At 44.1% G+C, this 20,287-nt stretch overlaps 1 protein-coding gene and 1 long non-coding RNA gene across 3 annotated transcripts in view; both read left to right on the top strand.

Annotated features, from left to right (window-relative positions):
• Positions 1–20,287, top strand: part of EXT1 (exostosin glycosyltransferase 1) — a 275,848-nt gene that overhangs the window by 105,239 nt on the left and 150,322 nt on the right. The gene's annotated exons all lie outside the window — the stretch shown is intronic.
• Positions 8–971, top strand: LOC145720964 (uncharacterized). Its single transcript, XR_014144349.1, has 2 exons — positions 8–330; positions 412–971. It is a non-coding gene; the product is annotated as an uncharacterized LOC145720964 (long non-coding RNA).

Genomic DNA, 20,287 nt, shown 5'->3' with positions numbered 1-20,287 from the left:
GAGAGGGGTCAGGGTGGGGACACGAATCTTCGTGACCACCCCGTACTTCGTGCAATTCTCCTCTCTATATGATCGAAGTATAGGAGTTAAATTGTGGAGCATTTCATATCAATTTAACCAGAGCCGTCCTCCTTTAAAATCGGAATCAGATATTGACTTGTTTGTTAGTTGGGCATTCTTTGGTCAAATTTTCATTGTTTCAGGTAACAGGGTGAGCAGAATCTGGTTGTTCTTAACCCTAAAGTTAGGCATTGTATTAGTTGTAAATAATTCTGTCAAACACTAAATTAGAACAGCCAACTTTATAAATGATGGAACTGTTCAGCTACTGTTGGTTTTCCACATTCTCCTTTATTTTATTTTATTTATTTTTTTTATTCTTATGTTAATCCCCATACATTACATCATTAGTTTTAGATGTCACATTCTCCTTTAAATCTAGCTGGTTTTCTGTGTGCCAGCCTCTCATTCCGGAATTTCTGAGAGGATGAAGGGAAAGCGAATTAGCATTTACCCAGGGCCTGGTTGGTCCAGGCATCGTGTTATACAAGACATGTGTTCTCTCCTTTCTCAGAACCCTGGGGTGTTAGCAATATCCCCTGCCTTTCACAAGTGAAGTAAGGTTGGTTTATCTGGGCCCGGCCACCTAGTTGGGGCGTAGTCAAGCTGGGATTGGAAGACAGTGTCTGACTTCAGTGCCTGGAATCGTTCCGCTTCAGTTTCATGAAAATGGGCTCATGTGGACTCACCTGGGGTTTCACCAGTTAGTGTTTGGTCCCAGGGGCCTAGAAGCCTTCACCTGTGTTCGATTGTCTTGTATCTTGTGATAGGCACAGACCACTTTCATATGTATGCTTTCTTGTTTGCAAGAGCAGCAGGATCCTACCAACAGAAACAAACCCACTCCCTCAAAATGCAGAATTTACCCATACGCATCAATGATGATGGGTTCCCTCTTTCAAAGGAGGAGATGCTTTGCAAAAGCATCGCACCACAGTCACAGAGGATACTGCAGGGAAGGGCTGCATGGTCAGCATGACTTCTCTGGAGACAGGGGGTTGTGGGAGCTCCTTGCGGAGCAGGGGTAACCCCACTTGAAGCAGCCAAAACCATCGGGTGAGGGGATGGGAGATGGGGAGGGAGTGGAAAGCAAGCATCCTGGGCAATGGACGCTCATTAGCTTGCTAAGAGACTCGCTTATTATCTCTTATTTTTTTTTAAAGATTTTATTTATTTATTTGAGAGAGAGCACATGAGAGAGGGGAGGGTCAGAGGGAGAAGCAGACTCCCCGCCGAGCAGGAAGCCCGATGCGGGACTCGATCCAGGGACTCCAGGATCATGACCTGAGCCGAAGGCAGTCGCTTAACCAACTGAGCCACCCAGGCGCCCGCTTATTATCTCTTATTAAGAGATACTTGCGGAGGCCAATTTCAGTAAAATAAAGGGCGTGCTTTACCGAGGAGGACATCTCAGGACTCCATGTGTGTGTCATTTGAAGAGCCTTCTGGGAGAGCTCTCCCTTGGCAGCGTGTAGATGGCCTGTGGAAGGCTTGGTAGGGAAAACCAGCATGGGAGGTCAGATTCTGTGCCACCTAGGAATAGTCACAGAGGAGAGCCTACATTCTGTGGAGTTTCTTAGGAGGAAGGAAGAGAACCACCGTTACTGAATTTTTTTTTAAAATGTAAGTTTGGGGTCTTGAGACCAGAGTCATCTGTGGAGGGCATGAACTTTACTGTGGGAAAGAACTGGAAAAGCATATTAGCTACCCAGTACTTGCTCCCATTTGCTTTGTGACTTTAGATCCTGTGTGATCACACAGGCCACTAGGATGTCATGGAAACAGCATCAGGCTTCGATGGCTCTGTTCACAGATTGGCCAGTGTGTACCTTGGGGGTACAAACCATGTGCTCCTGGTTTTGTCATCTGTAAAGTGAGGATGGAAAGTGTCGAAATGCTCACCCAACCCTAAGGTTGTGTGATCTATTGCCTTTGATTCCAATAAGAAGAGAACAGTCTGGACAGTTGATTATCCAGTAACCATCCAAGCAAACTATTTCCCTTTGTACATACCTGCCACATGAGGGGAAAAGGTTTTTTTTTTTTTTTAAAGATTTTATTTATTCATTCAAGACACAGAGAGAGAGAGAGCACGAGCAGGGGGAGAGGCAGAGGGAGAAGCAGGCTCCCCGCTGAGCCAGGAGCTGGACATGGGGCTTGATCCCAGGACCCTGGGATCATGACCCGAGCCGAAGGCAGATGCTTAACCATCTGAGCCACCCAGGCGCCCCATAGGGGAAAAGGTTTTAAATTTTATGGCTTCATGTGCATTGGGCTATTAATGGAACAGAAGTTGTGCTTATTATCTTATAACAAATAATCAGAATAAGCTGCATCTGAGCTCATGCTTTCAGGCAAAGGCCAGGGTAGCCTGTTTATTATTCCATGCCTCTACTGAATGATGGAAAATGTGTATGTCAGTTCAGCCAGTTGAAGTTTTAATTTTTCTTGATCTCTTTCCCAAAGCAATTTCTGTTTGAATTCATGGCATTAACCCCTTGTCTTTCAGTCTGCATAGGGGGTCAGCAAACTGTGGCCCAGGCCCTTTACAGAAAAAGTCTGTAAATCATGACCTATATTCATGATTTTGGCTTGATTGTTGCATCTGTGCATTTATTGCAAACAACTGCAAATACCTTCCTGAACACAGGTGGGGTGGAAGTCTAACTGACAGCATTTTGGCATCTTACCTCTTGGTATGTGCAAGGGCAGGATAAGACTAAAGAAGTGTTCCAGACTGAAAGAGATGTTCCACTGGCCTATACTCCGAAAAAGTACTGGTAGAAATTTTAGCTGCTTCTCCCCTAAAATGTTGACCCTCAGCCCATTCTGGGTAGAGCAGTTAGTGACAGATACTGAGTGTTCGGTTGTTACAGTAAGCCATCTCAACAATGACTGCCCTCTGCCTATTGCTTTTCTCTTCCCTTTTTCCAATCCTGCTTTCAGGAATGTAGGAAGAATGTAGTTTTGCCAGAAATTGTAATGCAAAAAATTGTTTTTCCACTTACTGGGACTGTATCACAAATTACTCCGAAATTTACTGGCATAAACAGCCGTTTATTGACGGATTCTGAGGGTCAAGCATTAAGACAGGGCAGAGCAGAGATGACTTGTCTTTGCTCTGTGATGAATGGGGCCTCAGCTGAAGAGCTCAAAGACTGGGGTTGGAATCATCTGAAACTGTGTTGTCTAATAAAACTTCCTGTGATGATGAAAATATTCTATATCTGCACTGTCCAATATGGCAGCCACTAATCACACATGACTACTAAGCAATTGAAGTATGGCTGGTGTAGTTATGGAACTGAATTTTTACTTTAATTAATTCAGATTTAAATAGCCACTAGCGACTACCATATTGGACCGTACAAATCTGAAAGCTTGTTCACTTAGCTAAATATAGATTTGCACTGTTTAGTATGGTAACCAGTAGCTACTAGTTGATAATTTAAGTTGGGCTCTCTCCATTGGAACACCTCTATGTGACTTCTCCACGTGGCCTGCTCCTCCTCATCATACAGTGGTTGGGTTCCCAGGGTGAGCTTCTTGAGAGAAGGAGCTAAGGAACCTAGCATTGGAATAGACAGTATTGCTTCTACCATGTTATATTCATCAAAGCAATTACAAAGTCCTATCCAGGTTTAATAGGAGGGGCAATAGACTCCATTTCCTGATGACAAGTGGCAAGGTTCTGGAAGACCATTAGCACTAGCAATACTGCTTTAGTGATTTCCGGAAAATACAGTCTGCCCCACTTGTTCAGATAACCAGTTCATTCATTCATTTATTCATTCATCAGACACAGAGTGCCTACTCTGTGGCTGGCATCGAGTTACTTAGGGGATGACAGTTGAGAGTGATGAAGCATAAAGTAGAAAGTGTGGGTGGGAAGGGCACACAGAAGTATTTCCAAGGTAGTGTGGTATGTGCCATGATACTATATAGAAAGTGGAGAAGAGATGAGTAGCTCAGATGCATAGGAATCTCTTTGAAGAAGTAACATGAAAACTGGATCTTAGAGTCAGACTAGACTGACTGAAGAGTTTACCAGAGAGAGAGATGAGTAATTTAGGCAAAAGATTGAACATATTCCAGAGGAGGAAAGGCGCAAAGCTAAGCTTTTCCTGGGGATGCCTCAGTTCTACAGTGCTTGTTCAAGAAATAAGACTTTACAGTTACCCTGCCAACCACATCCTTCATTTTTGAGTGTGTGTGCCTACCCACACCATGCATATTGAGAACCAGCTGCATACCTAGCAGGTTGCCAATCCAGAAAAATCCATAGCCCAAGGGGATATCATTGATGAATTACAGACAAGTTGCCTGTCAGCAGGAAACATGGATTGGATTAGAGAATCCTCATACCATGCTGGCTTTTCTAAAGAAGGTCTGGCTCTGAGAGAGGAACAAAGATGCCTGAACACACATGGTCAGCATTGAAAACAAATATTGATTGGCCCCTGCTAGGGTGCTGAGCTAGAGTGGGTTAGAGTCTGATGTCAAAAAGTGCTGGGGTGTGGAAAACCATTAACTGTGCTGATTGACCAGAATAAAAGCTCCATCTATTTTTAAGATCTCAAAAATGAGGGTGAAATATTTAAACGAGTGGAGGGGGCAGAAGTGATGGTGAGAACCCACGGCTGGGCAAAGAGCCTCTCTCCCTCTTGGCCTCTGTTACTCTGGCCGCAGGACTTGGACCACACTTCTCTGTCTCCTATTCTGCATGGCATTTTTCTGGACCTCTGACTATTTCTTAATGCTGTGCGAAATCCACTTAATTGAACAAGAACCGTCCAAACAGCTGATGTTCAGTGGTGTTCAGATTTAGGATTCAGACTGTCTGCTGGGTTCTTAATAAACTAGTAGAAAAATGCTCTGGCTCTATCTGATTGCATCTGACTGTCAACTGAGTTAGAAATATCTCCTTCACTGCCAGATGTACAAGATACTGTAAAAGGAGCATTTTCTCTAGCAAATTAGACTTGCTAGCTCCAATGGATCTAGATTGACTGAAACAGTTTGTTATTCAAGGGATAAGTCTGGATTTGATTCAGTCATTTCTTTTAAATACAGGACTTTAGAAGTCTGATCTAGAGTCCTTTCAATGAAGATTTTCAAATTCTGCTCCTTTTCTTTGAAACCTGTGATTTGTTTGCCCTTCTAGAGCTGTATTCTCAGTAGAACTTTCTGCAGCAATGAAATATTCTAAACGTTCAGGATCATCATTAACCACATGTGGATACTGAGTACTTGAAATGTGGCTAGCACAACCGAGGAGTTCAAGTTTAAAATTTAATTTAAATTTAGTGACATGGTGCTGGGAACTGGGCAACACAGTTCTAGGATCTGTTTTTAGAAATGGTATTTACTGAGGTCAGCATAAGAACTTTGCTAACTCACTCACTTTTTTTTAAGTTTATTTATTTGTTTATTCATTTTAAAATTGATTTTTAGTAATCTCCACACCCAACATGGGGCTTGAACTTATGACCCTAAGATCAAGAGTATTGCACTCTTCTGGCTGGCCAACTCTCCAACTTCTTAGCAGTATCTTAATTCAGGAGTCATTTTTTTCCTGCGGCAGCCATCTCTGGAAGAAGCATGGCTGAGGGTGCTGTTGGCAGACAAGGGCTGGGACAGGGGTGCAATGGGACAGGATTGAGAAAGGACCACCAGGCCAGCCATAATACTCATTTTTGCTATAGCATTCTCTGCAAGATAAGCAGGATATTTGCTAGTGGGTTCAATAGCCAGAAAAATTGGGGGAAGGCCTGGTTAATTGCAGTTATGTAGGTTTCCTTTCCGAAGCTTTTCTCAGCCTTAAATATGCTAATATGGCTTGTGAATCTCCAGAGGGGACCAAATATATCAGTACCAAAATATTTGATCAGAACAGACCCCTTTTCTCTTGTGCTATTCTGTGAAACCTGCTTTGGGAAATAGGGATTTGAGCAAAGACTGCCACAATAGATGATAAACTTAAGGTGTGTTATAGGCCATGAATCTGTCCTCTTCTGGATTTCTGCAGAGTTTAAAATTAGCTTTTGTGTTTTGAGTCTGATCATTCCTTCACTGTGTTTGCATTGTTGGTTAACTCTTCCAGTCCATAAATATCCAGGCTGGCCTGGCTCGATTGTATACCCTACAAGGCCACGGACACAAGTGTCTTCTTCGTACAGCCTTCTCCTTTCAACCCAGCATTGGCACAAAAGGCCTGACTGTAGGTGTCGGGGAGCAAGGCTGTCCTGTTCCCTCAGAGTCCTTCCAGAGGGACTAAGACTCAAACTGACACGAGACAGATTAATAGGAAAAAAATCAAATTTAATTTCGTATGTATAGGGAATCCACGCAGACATACACATTCCGATGATAGTGAGGCAAAATGAGATGTATATGTATCATTCTGAATTCAAGAGAAGGGGTTAGGGGTTTGGGAATGTAATTCACAGGAAGATGAAAAAGAGTCAACGTTTGGTAAACAAATGTTTGCTGGTCCACTCAGAAACAATGGGACATAGAGGACTTAGATCAAACAGGCCTTGCTAAGTTCCTCCCTGTCAGCCATACCTAGTTCAAAGGATAATGTGATTATCTACGGTAATAGCTCTCTTCCGGGCTCAGGTCTTCTATCTAAATTCTTTTCAGGCAATTGGGTGGGGGCGGGGGAGGGGAGTACAGAGCTTTTCCTGAATCTGCTGGGTTTTGATTGCTTTTTAACTCAAAACTATCTGCATGCCTACGTGGCCCATCTTGGGGTGGCCTGCCTTTGGCCCCTGCTAGGAAAGCGTGGGACTTTATACCTCTACTTCTTCGGTGCCTTTGCTGTTGACTTTCTGAATGGTCGAATTCAGTTTTTGTACTGGGGAGATGCTGGTTTCTCCTCCACCCGCAATTACTCACTCTCTTTTTTCTTGATCCTCATATAGACGTGTGTAGGAATGCATGCCTTTTTTTTTATATATATATAACTTGATGAGCCAGCAGGAGACAAACACAGCAGAGCCTAGCTCCCTGTTCATTTAATCAAGTGAGTCACTGAAGGTGGGGAAAAGAAAGAACTGCAAAACTGAAAGAGAACTATTTCCCCCTCATCCTACTCTTTCTCCCCTACCCCTTAAAAATTGTTCAACAAGTTATCTGCAGAAAACATCTGTCTCCCGAAGAATCAATGTAATTTGGTTTCTGAACTCGGCTTGTCCCCCTCTGGTTGGAAGGAAGAATTTCTGCCACACGACAGAAGTGAAATCAGCCAGATGCTGTCTGGGAAGCTGAAATATTGAGCTTGATGAGACGACAATAAAATGGCAAAAAGTGGTGGTTTTCTGCTTGACAGTATCACCGTTGCCAGTTAAGAAAGCATTCCAGAAAGAAGAGACTCAGAGACGAGGGGTCTACAGCTGTCCGTCCCTATGTCCTCGTTACTGGGGGCACACTGCCCGAGGAGCAGGAGCCCTCTCTCCTCCCTCTGCCTCCATGCTTATCTGGCTTGCACTGATTATCTTGTCAGGAGACAAAGGGTCTGCAAAGCAGGTGCCTGTGAGGAGTGTCAACAGCAGCTCTGTGGGGAGCAGGAACTCGGAAGGCCTGGGGAGAAAATGCCGGGCTAATGTATGAGGCCTGGAAGCTTCTTCTTTGTTAAGAAGATTTATGGGTCTCTGAGGAGTGGCGTGATCAGGGCAAGGGGAAGATTTGGGGCCACGTCTTCGTATCCTATATCCATCTGCTTAAAAAAATTTTTATACCTAGTCGAAAAGAGGAGGTCCCATTGAGGCTTATTTGAACAAATATTTGCTCTCCCTAATTATGTACCCAGAGCAGCTCTCCTGAATGTTTAATGCAAACCTTAATATTTACAATAGCATAAGGAAGAGTTTATAATGTGTTTGGGAGGCTTCTGAAGTCGGGGCAATAATTCTTCTTTGCACTTATATAAGACTTTTCTTCCTAAGAGACCTCTGCCATATTTACTTTAGCCACTGTTCACAGAAGTGAAGGAGGGATGTGAAACCCCAGAGAAGCGAGGAACCCCTCCGGGCAGGTGCCAGCCTCTTTTATAGGTGGTAAGACGCTTGTCTGGGCCAGAAGTTTCGTGCCAGTCACAAATCTTTATTTCTGAGCAGGAATAACAGACAAGCTAGGGATTACAAGTGCCTCCTGATATGAATGGCGAGAGTGTCACGTGGCAGGTCAGACGGGGCTGTTGACCTTGATGGTGGTCTTCTGGCTGTGTTCCTCCTCTGTGACAAGCCTCACCCATCTCTTTTGTATTCTCAAGATTTAGTGAGTTTGAATAAGATAATATTTGAAGAACTACATTGGAGACCTGTGGGTCTGGAAGAACTGAATTTGAAACCTTTCATCCCGTGTATGGATCTTAGGCAGGTGGTTTAACTTCTTGGTACCTCAGTTTTCCCGTCTGTGAAATAGGCACCATAGACACCATTTGCACATGTTTGATCTGAAGATTAGAGAGAATTCGAGCCCAGCACCTGGCCTGGGATGGACCCTTGTGCTGGAGTGGTGGTTATTGTTTCTGTCATTACCTAAGAAGCCTTTTGATCCCTGCGGGCCACACCCCCCTCATTTTGCAGGTTGAATGAAAGAGCTTTGTCTCCATGCATTCATGGTGCCCAGCACACTACAAACTGGGCAGTTACTCATGAGTCCCAACTCCCTGCAAAAGAAGAGATGAAAATAGGACAGGTTCTACCTCATGCAAGTAAGGTGATGAAGCACGAGAACATGCCCACGGCTTTGGAAATCTCTAGGAAATCAGATTGTGGGCTGCGAAGACAGAGTTTAAAATGCACCTGTGTTTTAGTTGTTATTTTAAGTAGCTATATGAGAACAAGCTGATTTTCAGGGGACAGCCCCGCCCTCTCTCTGTGTGGCCACTAGCCTGGCTCTGAGTTGGAGCAGCAGGAGCGTGGGCTGCTCTGTCCACAGGGAGCAGGTTGGCCCTTGGCATTAGGAGGCAAGAGCTCCCCCCGTTGCCTGGTCTGCAGCAGGGAAGAGGCAGACAGCGCTGTTCTTGCGGTTGCCTCTGCATGGCTGCTTCCGACCCGTGGGGGGCTGGAGGTGGAGCAGTTGGGGGTTGGGAGGAGGGAGCCGCCCCCCTGCACTGTGGCCCTCCCTCTTCGTGGTCACTCCTGTACTCTCTCAGCTCCTAGCAGATGCCACAGACTTCCCCGATAACGCGGTGCTTACCCCTTAGACCCTTAGAGCAGTGGTTCTCGCCATGTGTTTCCGGTGCAGCAGAACCACCTCAGGTAATTGCCAAACCTGCAGACTCTCGGCCTCACCCCTGACCTCCTGAATCGGCCTTACTGGGGCTGGACCCAAGAATCTGCATTTTCTGATAAGCTATCTGTGCGAGCCTTGTGCGCTCTAAATTTTGGGAACCTCTCCGTTTCAGGAAATCTGATTTTGTTTTTGGAGTAACAATAATCACTCATATTTGTTGTATGTTTATTGTATGACGCTGCTCAGTGTTCTGCATGTCATAACCATGTGGGACAGATCCTAATAATATACTTTTCTCATGGGTGGGTAAACTGAGGCATAAAGGATTTCAACAAGTTGCTCAAACATGGATTAAAGAGCCAGGATTTACACCCAGGTCCCCAGCCCTTGTCCTTCTCCCTTTCTCTTCAGCCTCTCTTAGGTAGTGAGATTACATGAATGAATCTTCCAAGTTTAAACTGAGTGTAGGGTGATCTCCTGTTATGTAAAAGCTAACAAATTATACATAGAATATTTTAAAATCGAGCTTCCACTTCACATTAAAGCCTGGCATTTGGCTAGGGTTTTGACGTCAGTGTCCATCCCGAGTAAGTTATTTTTAAGGAATATTCTCCCTTGTTCACTTTGGTAAATCAGACTCTGGTGTGTGGCTCTTCTTCTCTCATAAACTTTTCTCTGCTGTGCTACTTTGTGTGCCCCGAGACGCTCTTGCCGTCCTGGGCCAGGACCTGTGCAGTTTGAATGCCACGCTCCTCCCCACCCCCCTCACCGCCATTCTGCTTCCTGGGAGGCTGTGTGAAGAGACAGAGAATCTGGGGTTTTCCCCCTGGTGTCTGGAGGTCGCTGGAAGTATTTATTTTTCTTCTTCATGATTCCAGGTTAGTGTCTGAGGAAAGTTGGCCATCAAAATAGGACCAGCCCAAGCAGGTTTGAAGATAAAAATCAATCATTCCATTCATAGAACTTTCTTCAGATTCCTGTTGCTTCCCACTCCAGGGAGGAATTTGCTAAATAAACGACCTCACAAGTAACTTAAGGTGGAGAGAGATTTTCAATATGTATGGACCTGAGGTTTATTAGGGAATAATATTTAGGATAGGATGGGTGGGTGGAGATTTCTACCAATGTGTTCTCCTTGCATCTCTAGTTCTGAACCTTTACAAAAAAAGTGCTACTTGGGCCTCACACTGATTCACAATCGCATTTCTGAAAGTAGTTTTGTTGGCTTTAATTAAGCTTCACTAGCATTGTTACCACATTGAAAATCCAAAGCCTAATCTTTATTTAACAGTAATTTTAGGGGCCCCTGGGTGGCTCAGTCAGTTAAGCGTCTTACTCTTGATACTGGCTCAGGTCACGATCTCAGGGTCCTGAGATCCAGCTCACGCTGGGCATGGAGCCTGTTTAAGATTCTCTCTTTCTCCTTCTGCATCCCCCCCCCCCCACCACGTGTGAACACTCTCTATCTCCCTCTTTCTCTCCCTCAAACGAGAATAATTTTTAAATGAATGGTCTTTCACCCTAAACATTTGCACGTTAGGTTTGTTTGTGGCAACATGAAGATTTAAGACTAACTGTCCCATTAACTATTTGCTAGATGTTCCCTGTATCTTGCTATGCATTTTACGAGTTGTTTATAATAAGAACTCTTAAGATTTTCTGGCGTGTTTTTGGAAAATGAACCAATGATCAATGTACAATTTTCTCTAGAGCTTGTATCTCATTGTTATTTTGAGTTTCCTCCCTCTGTTGAAAGGGCTGGGTATCAAACACACATACTGGAGAGATGTGCCATGTGGAGACTTTATTCCCCTTATGTTCTGGATTAATGAGCTTTGGTCTTATTTTTAGTCTTAAAGTTATTCTCTACGAAAGGAAGAGGTAAATAAAGGCATTTTTGAGGTGAGACAGGGACACCAGAAAGTTTGAACTTCATAGAAGTGGAGTGCGAGTGCAGGCCAAAGAGAGACCAATTTCTAGCTTTCTATCAAGAGCAGAAAGAGGAGGCTTTGTGCAAAGCGTGTGTGTGTGTGTGTGTGTGTGTGCACGCACGTGCGTACATATGTACCTAATTGTAGGATTCATTTTAGACATCACAGAAAGACCTTGATACCCTTTTATTCCTGGAGTGGATGTGGGATATCGACTGTGAATTGGTTCCTTTTTATTTTAACTCAGAATACTTAGGGTCACAAACAGTAATAAAATATTTAGTACCTCTTTGAAAGGAATAGCCTAACATTTAGGAGCCACCACTTTCCTTTTTCAACAAGATAAGAGTACAATAGGTTTCTGTTAAAGAAGAAATGTACACTCCAAATCACTGAAATGAGGACACATCACCACATTATACTGTTCAAGTGGGAAAACACCAGAGCTGTCCTTTATTCCAGCATTACGGAACAGGGATCTGTGAGTTGACTGAAATATTTTAGAATTGTTTACATCATAAAAATGATAAATTAGCCAAGGAGCCAACAATTGATGTCATTTCATGTTCGTATAAATTTTTACTAAAATAATACAAATGTAGTCAAGGTGTGCTGCCCCCCTGTCACTTCATCTATAAATAGTTTATAAAGTTTTGGACAGTTTATTTCTTTTAGTTTTCAGCTGAAGTATTTCTAGTATTTTTCTTCAAATGACCTCTTAATTTATGTCCCATTTCCTCATTTCATCGAAGGCGTAGGGTCTCTTCGTACTAAGAGCACCCTGAAGGTGCAGACTCAAAGGCATCTTTTCTTTTGGCTTTTTGCCTCACCGGGAAGACATTCTACTCCAGGGGTCCCATTCTAACCCTCTCCATGAATAGAAAAATCTGCAAACATTGGGCTGTACCTAAGTCTCCCTAACTGAGGGACTGGGTTACAGGATCAGTGCTTACTGGCGGCTTTCTCCCTACTATCACGGCAGGGAGGGCATGGCAACTGAAAGGGCCGCCGTGTGCAAAGCCAGAGGGAAGTTGTGGACAGAGATGCGTGGCTTGTGCCTTTGAGAGCTGCCAGGATGAGTGAGCACAGGCTTGGTGAATATTCCAAAATTACCAGACCACTCCTTGTCCCCCAAAGGTTTGATTGGGTCCACATGGGTTCTTTTTATTAATTCCTTCATTCAGTGGATTCAGTGTTCCAGAGTTCCAGAGAGTGGTTCACAGAGTTTCTTCCTGATTCTTGGGTAGCCTGACCAGCAAGCACCTCTTTCTCTTAAGCAACCATCTTGACATTTCTCTGAGATCACAAGTGGGGAGTCAGAGCTGCAGGGACTTGCCCACTCCTAGTGTCCTCAGTGTGTTACATCTTCTCTGGTAGCTTTTCTCCACCTGGTCCAGGCTTTTCTGGTTCTTGGGGGCATTTTTTTAGGTGGTGGAAGGAGTTAAAACAAAAAAAATTTTTTTTTTTTTTTTTTTTTTTACTGGAGAAGAGAGTCACTCAGCCAGTTTCTAATCAACTCCATGTCTCCTTCAGATTCTTACCAAGACCCTCTTTCAAATGCCATCTGGCCTCTCTCCCTGCACCCCATCAGAATGTTCTTTTTTGTGTGTTAAGCCAGATCATGGCGTTCATCTGTTTAAAACCTGTCAATGGCTTCTCATCTGGGAGATGTGGTTCCCATCCCTCATGCCTCCCTTCTTACCATGCTGCTTGCTCAGCTCACTCTCCCTGCAGACTTGCTTCCAACACTCCAGCCTCGGGGCTCCCTCCTGGACCACCCTTCCCCAGGACATCTACATCCTTCTTCACGCCTTCCCTTTGAGCGCAGTCATCCAGAGGCATTCCTTGATTGCCCCATCTAAAAGTGCCTATAGCCCCTGCCGCCACCACCCTGCTTTATTTTTCCTAATTACCACTTGCTTATTTGTCTTTCCGCCTGGAATAAAGTAGGGTGCCATAAACGTAGGGTAGTTCTCTGTTAATTAATCTCTCCTTAGCACCTGGCACAGTGCCTGGCACATCGTAGGGGCTCAGGAAATATTTACTGCATGGTGAATAGTGGTTGTTTGTTGTTGTTGTTGTTTTGTTTTCCATTTCTCAATTACATAGTCTCTGAACATTACAGTAGGAGGGGGAGCCAGGGAAGACAGATAATGTAAACAAAAGAAGGCAAGATAGATAAATTCAGAGTATGGAGGACCAGGCAGGATGCATAATCATGACTAAGAAAAATACCTCTGCTTAAATATTATTGTTAGTTCTAAAAACAATAATACATCTCTTTGTGTAGCCCTTTGCAACACACACATATATTAAATCGTTAGATTCCCCTAAAAGGCCCTATTAAAACTGTATTACATTTTTTTTTTTAATGCTGTAATGTTGACCTTGTTTGAAGTAGGACTGCCTCTAGTCTTTTGAGGGCAAGGGAGGGTACTGTAACTGCTGGTAGGTGTTTAGAACATGCAAGTGAAGTGGAGGGCTACCATTACTGAGTCCTGTTGATATTTGCAGTTTTCTGATATGTTTTTATTGTAATATTGAAGGCAGATATTCATTACTCCCTCTCCCCTGCCCTGCCTGGTGTTAACCTATGTGGGAGAAAAGAAAAGAAAAGACAGGCCTTATTAGCTGCCTTCAAGGAAAGTACAAATCTTGTGTGTTGGGGGGCGTCTTAAAGTAAAACTATTTTATATGGGCCTTGATGAAGTGTTGAGAACACTTAAGTCAAGAGCAGGAGACTGGTGCTGGCTGCGGAGCACATTTAAATTTGTTTTTTGTCTCATGAAAACATTAATTTTTGAATAACTGGGGGTAGGCAGAAAACTAAAATGACCCGCAAGATTTCCAGGCCCTGGCGTCCATACATCTTATCCTAGCTGTCTAATCAAATGTTAATGTGGGTGTCACCCTGAAAAGATGATTGCAGATGTAATTAAGGCCCTAAGTAGTCAACCTTAAGATAGGAAATTATCTTAAGTGGATCTGACCTAATCAGATGAGCCTTTAAAAAGGGACTGGATGCTTTCTTAAGATAAGATGCAAGCCTGAGAGGGATTCTTCCCGAGGGAGCTTCTCCATTGCTGGCTTTGAAGATTGGGGGTGTGAGGTGTGGGAGATGTGGCAAGACATGCAGGTGGCCCTCAACAGATGTCCAGCAAAGACGGATGTCAGTCCTACAACCACCAGAAACTGAATTTCACCACAGCCATCTGTGCTTGGAAGAAGCCCCCAGGCTCCAGATGAGAATGTAGGTCTGACACTTTGTGAGACCCCCCAAGCAGAGAGAAACCAGTCCTGTGGTGCTGGGACTTCTGACCTACATACAGTACTATGCATTAATGAATTGGTGTTATTTTAAGCTACTATGTTTATAGTAATTGATTATAACAGCAATAGAAAGCTAATATAGAGGGAGATCTCATTCATATTAAATATGGAAAACAAAAAACCAACCCTAAACTTTTAGAAACAAAATGCAGTTTGCTTTCTGAAGGAAGGTATTTCTCCCAGGTACAAATAGCCAGCACACACTGCGGGTGGAATCAAGCTCCTGGTCAATTGCCTTGTTCCTGGTTGAATGAATAGATAAAACATTTTTGTAATTAGTAGATCAACTGTTTGTAAATTAATGGGTAGCTCCAAAGTACTAGAGAAGACCTGAAATAGTTTCTGCCAAGTGTTTTATCCAATCTTGGAACAGCCTTATTCATGCATTATAATTTAGCAGTTCTTTCTTCGTAGACAGTAAAAGATTCGTTTTGGCTTTCCTCCCATCTGAATACTGTAGTTTCTGAATTAGTAGGAATGGAATTGATTGTCTTGAAGAAAAAAGAAAAAAAAAAGTAAATAAAGCATTTAAACTTCCCAGTGTTGCTGGTTTTGCGTAGAGAGATGATAGCCTTTGATGACTATCATGAGGTTCATGGACGTTTTGAGTAAATGAGGCCCCTTTGCTAAGACTTGGGCGAAGCATCTTTGCATGGATGTCGTATTCGTGCAGGCAGGAAACTCCTGCCGATAGTCCTTTTTGCAAGGAAGCCGCGGATGCGATCGTGGGCTGGCTTTTCATGAATGACAGCGAAGTAACAGGAAGGCGGACAGCGGCTCCCTGAGCCACCGCGGCCACCCAGCACACGCCGCGCAGGGCTGCCCTCCCAGCAGGAGGGTGTGTTTGTCCTGCTGCCTGGGGACTGTGGTTTGGCCTTTTTGTTTACAGGAGAGAGGACAGCAGCTGCTGTAAAAACAGGGTTGGAAAACCAGAGCGAAGTTCCCCTCAAGAACTTACTACCCTGGAAAAAACCTGCCCAAACAAACAAACCTTTTTTAACGAAAGACCATCTGTGTTCAAACACAGCCCTCAGGGTTAGAGCCCAGACGACAGGAAAAACGTCATGAGAATAGCTGTGCTTTAGCAAACTTTCCGAATGGGATTTCCATATATTAAGTTGGCAGAGGGCCCAGTGGTGAGACACCGGAAACTGACTGAAATGTGGTTTGTATGGTTTGTAATGAAGATTTTAGCAGTGGGATTAATTGTGCATGCTGGTTAAAGAAGCCCCATCTCTGAAGGTCTCCCCCAAAGTGAAGTAGGCGCTGGGTATCTGGCTTCGTATGGCCTGAAACTTGGGGGGTGAGAAGTGGGAAGGGGGGGATTCACTGTGTCTCAGGAACCAGGCTTAGGTTGTCTGGGGAGGACTGGTGAAAATATACCACGATCTCTGCTTTCCTGGAGCTTGTGCTCTCCTGGGGGGAGATAGAAAATACCAATTATTTTAAATTGGAATTTAGATATAATAATTGCACAGTGTAACCTTATCATTAGAAATTTTGCTGTGAAATGGAAGAAACTCAGAGAATGTAGTGATACACAGTATGCTGGGGCGGGCACAGTGGCAATAAGACACAGCCATCAGAGAAGGCCTCTTTAAGGAGGTGGCATTTAAGCAGAGACAGGAATTCAGGATGAATCAGCCCTTGAAGAGTTGGGGAAGAATCTTCCAGATGGGGGAAAACACAGTCAGAGCCTGACTCAGGAAGGAGTTTGGTATAGTCGGAGAACTCCAAAGAGGCCGGTGTGGCTGGGACAATGATCACTCGAAGGATGTCACCAGATGGGGATGGAGAGGTTAAGCTGGGCTTCCTCACACATGGTCTTCAAAGAGGTTTTGCTTTAGCGTCAGAGTGCTGGGGAGCCATTGAAGGTTATACAATAGGGGAGTGCCCTGCTTTGCTGTGCATTTCAAACCTTTCTGCCTACTTTTATGAAGAAGGGACTGTAGAGCGGAAGCAGAGAGGCAAGAAGTGAGGTGACTGTGGAGGCAGATGGGGATGGATTGGAGCAATCCTCTGGCAGAAGGCTCAGCAGGACTTGGTGATGAATTGCATGTGGGAGGTAGGGAATGGGGGATGATGGCGGGGAAGGGCCAGGATGACACCCAGGCCATTTTTTTCCCTTTCACCTTGCCCCTATCCTATCTATTATCATCTCAGGAAAAATAAGAATGGGCTTATGAGATCATTGCTTTGATCAGTCAGTGCCAGAATCCAATGATCTAGAATTCTGTGCAGAGCTTCTTAAGGCCTCTGGACATTGATAGAGAGTGCTGACCCACTGTGAATTAATAACATATCCATGCTATCGTAGACAGGCAACCATAGTCACTTAGCACCATGGGGCTCTCTTCATTACAGCTTTGCTCCCTTGTCCATCGTGTCTACAAGCTTCACATTAAAGACTTTGGTCCCAGTGCATCACTGAACACCTGCAGTAACCCTTGGGACTCTGGGGGAAATAGTGGGATGCACACGTATAATGAAACAATTTAGTTAAGTGGGAGTTTATTTTTCTAGCTTTTGTATGTCACTCACTAAAGGCACAGTGGTCCAAATAAAGGTTGTTTTGTATGTATATTTCCCCATGGCACTCTGTTTTATTACAGAGCTTTGGAAAGATGAAAAGAGTCACTTTACTCATTCAAAGGTAGAAATTAGGGGTGGAAATTTGGAACATTTTGTTGCAGAGATGATGCATTTACTGTCAACTACGTGTTGCCTGGTCTAGTTACTAAACTGTGGAGGAGAGCTGTCTTTGTCCTGTTTTTGTGTTACTCTTTTTCATTGTCTGTCTACCATAATACTCTGGTGTCTTCCATTGTCTAGAGTACATTTCTCTCTCTCTCTCTCTCTTTTTTTTTTTTAATAGAGAGCATGCACCATTGGGGAGAGAATCTTAAGCAGGCTCCATGCCTAGCATGAAGCTTGATGCAGGACTTGATCTCACAACCCTGAGATCATGACCTGAGCCAAAATCAATTAAGAATCAGACGCTTACCTGACTGAGCCACCCAGGCACCCCCATTTTTCCCTTCATTACAACTCTTGCTACCTGTTTTACCATGACTACCTACCCCCCCTCCCAAATTATCATAAAAATATGCCCTTGGAATCAGTAATGAAGGCAGAAATAAATGGCGGATGGGGACTGGAGACTAAGTGATCCCATTTGGTTTTTAACCCATCATGGTAATCTCTCCCTCTTGGGAACCCCCAGCCTGGGGGACTTAGCTTGAGATGGTGGGAAAGATGTCTTTTGGAGTCATTTCCACAGAGTCCATGCTGAGCTGTGCTGATTACTAGCACAGTCCATGCTGTACTAGCAATGGGACCTTAGCTTACATAACCCTATAGCTCTGCTCTGTTGCCTCATGTGTAATGTGGTAATAACACCTGCCCTGCCTCCATCACAGGGTTGGCGTGAAAATTAAGTGGGAGGGGAAAGTCAAACATGGAGTTGGCTTGGTTGGTTGTACAGACTCTGTTACCATCCATGGTTGGTGTCCTTTCTCCACTAGTTGTGGGAATATTAGGTGTACCCCAAACCAAACCTAGCCTTTCCAGAGTCTCTTTCTTCTAGTGGTAATCACCATTTTCAAACAAGCACCAAAGGGCCAAAACTGAAAGTGGGAGTGAATGCAGCTACAGCACATTTGAAGAAAGATAAGCCTTTCTGGACCGTCGTGGGAATGTTGAGTTAATTTTTCGTCTATCTCTATTCTCTCAAGGAGATCTCTCCCCACCCCACCCTACCACAGCCTCATATAGAAACGTCACCCAGGCTGGGTTTTTTTTTTTCCCCCCTCACTAGTTTAAATAAATTGTGATTTTTTTAGGGAGAGCATTTCAGATAAGAAAAGTACTTTTCCATAGTTTAATGTGACCTCTACATTCTTTTATGTCTTCTAGCATTTGCATTAAAATTCCAGAGGCGTGATCTCTGGCTGAGGGAGCTGACATGGAGGGGATGGGAACAAGTCATTAACTCATTACTCAGTTTTTGTTTTGTAACCACTTAGAATAAGTCTCTGTATAAAATAGGAGCGTAATGATGTGGTTTTAGTTAGGGCCAGATGTGGTTGTTCAGAAATAAGTAAGCAACGGGTTGCCCGACATTCACATTTCACTGGGCTTCCTGCGTTGTTGTTGTTGTTGACTACATCTGGCAGCACAGCCCTTGAAACGAGGGAGAATATTTCCATTGATTCCATAGCACCTACACCTTTCATCAGCAAAGAGGCACCCACATGTCATGGGACCGAGTGGATACTGAGAGCATGTGCATTCTGCCACCTTTCTCCAAACAGATAAGGTCCTAGACACTGAGTTAAAGCAATTTCACTGTTAATTATTGTGGTCAGGAATTTTTTTCCTTGAAATGAAACTCCCATCACTCCGCCTATTGCCTCATTTACTCTTGTGTTAGATGCCTGTGTTGTGCATAGCTCCTCTTCAGGAGCTCTCAGTGTGGAAAGAAAACTTAGTGGCTAACTTCAGGGTTCGGGGTTTTACATTTATTGTGTACCTACCAGGTCACTGATCTTGGATACTGAGTTCAGAGATGTTTATGTGGATCTCATACCCTCTCACCTGATCCTTCTTATGACCAAGGCCAGGCTGTGATGGAGAGGACCCAAAAACCCAACTGAGAGACTAACCTGTGCTTCATTTCATGCAAGGATTTCTCTACCTCTTCTACCATCTGTGTTCCTTGCCCCTTTTATATATGTTCTTTGTATTAGGTTCACAGATTTAAAATGGCTTGTGGCATCGGGCTCCCTGCTCAGCGAGGAGCCTGCTTCTCCCTCTGACCCTGCCCCCTCTCATGTACTCTCTCTCATTCTCACTCTCTCAAATGAATAAATAAATTAAAAAAAAAAAAAATGGCTTGTGGTCCACTGTGGACCGCAAAGTTCTTTGCCTCTCAAAGTTACCAACTCATTCTAACTTCATCAAGCATCAGGCAGTTTCTTTTCCTGCAAGTACTTTCTCTTACTCCTTTGCCATACTGTGTCGTGTCCCCACTGAGGAGGCACTTGGATGTGTGAAAAATCTCAGGATTCAAGGTCCTTGTAAACCTTAATGCACTGTGTAGCAATGGGTTCCCTGAGAGATCGGTTCCAAAAGATACTGCTCACTCTCTCCAGGGATGCAAACACTAGAACCCTAATACCCAGAGCCACTCCCTCCAGGGGTCATGCCTGGGATACCCATTCCCTGGCATCTTTTTTGCTATCAGTCCTCAGCTCATCCAAGAAAGTCCCTATCCCTCTCTCCCCCACATCAGCTCCCTCTCCACCACCAGCCCTTCTGCTCCTACTGTGCTATTTCAGGATTAAGTCTCCATTGGAGTTGTTAAACAAGCGTATACTGATTTAAACCCTCATTGAAGTATAAACCTTATGAAATGTGCATGTATGCACCCATGTCATTAGCACCAGGTTCAAGATACAGAACATTCCCAGCAAACGGTAACATCCCCCACATTCTGTTGATACTCTCTCTTGCATGATTTTTAGACTTCATACAAATAGAACCATACTGGGCACCTGGGTGGCTCAGTCGGTTAAGCGACTGCCTTCGGCTCGGGTCATGATCCCGGAGTCCTGGGATCGAGTCCCACATCGGGCTCCCTGCTTGGCGGGGAGTCTGCTTCTCCCCTTGACCCTCCCCCCTCTCATGCTCTATCTCATTCTCTCTCTCAAATAAATAAATAA

Source organism: Leptonychotes weddellii, chromosome 4 (assembly GCF_054177405.1).
Source record: "Leptonychotes weddellii isolate Sample4059 chromosome 4, ASM5417740v2, whole genome shotgun sequence".
Lineage (NCBI taxonomy): Eukaryota > Metazoa > Chordata > Mammalia > Carnivora > Phocidae > Leptonychotes > Leptonychotes weddellii.
This window is presented reverse-complemented; position numbering and strand designations above follow the sequence as displayed.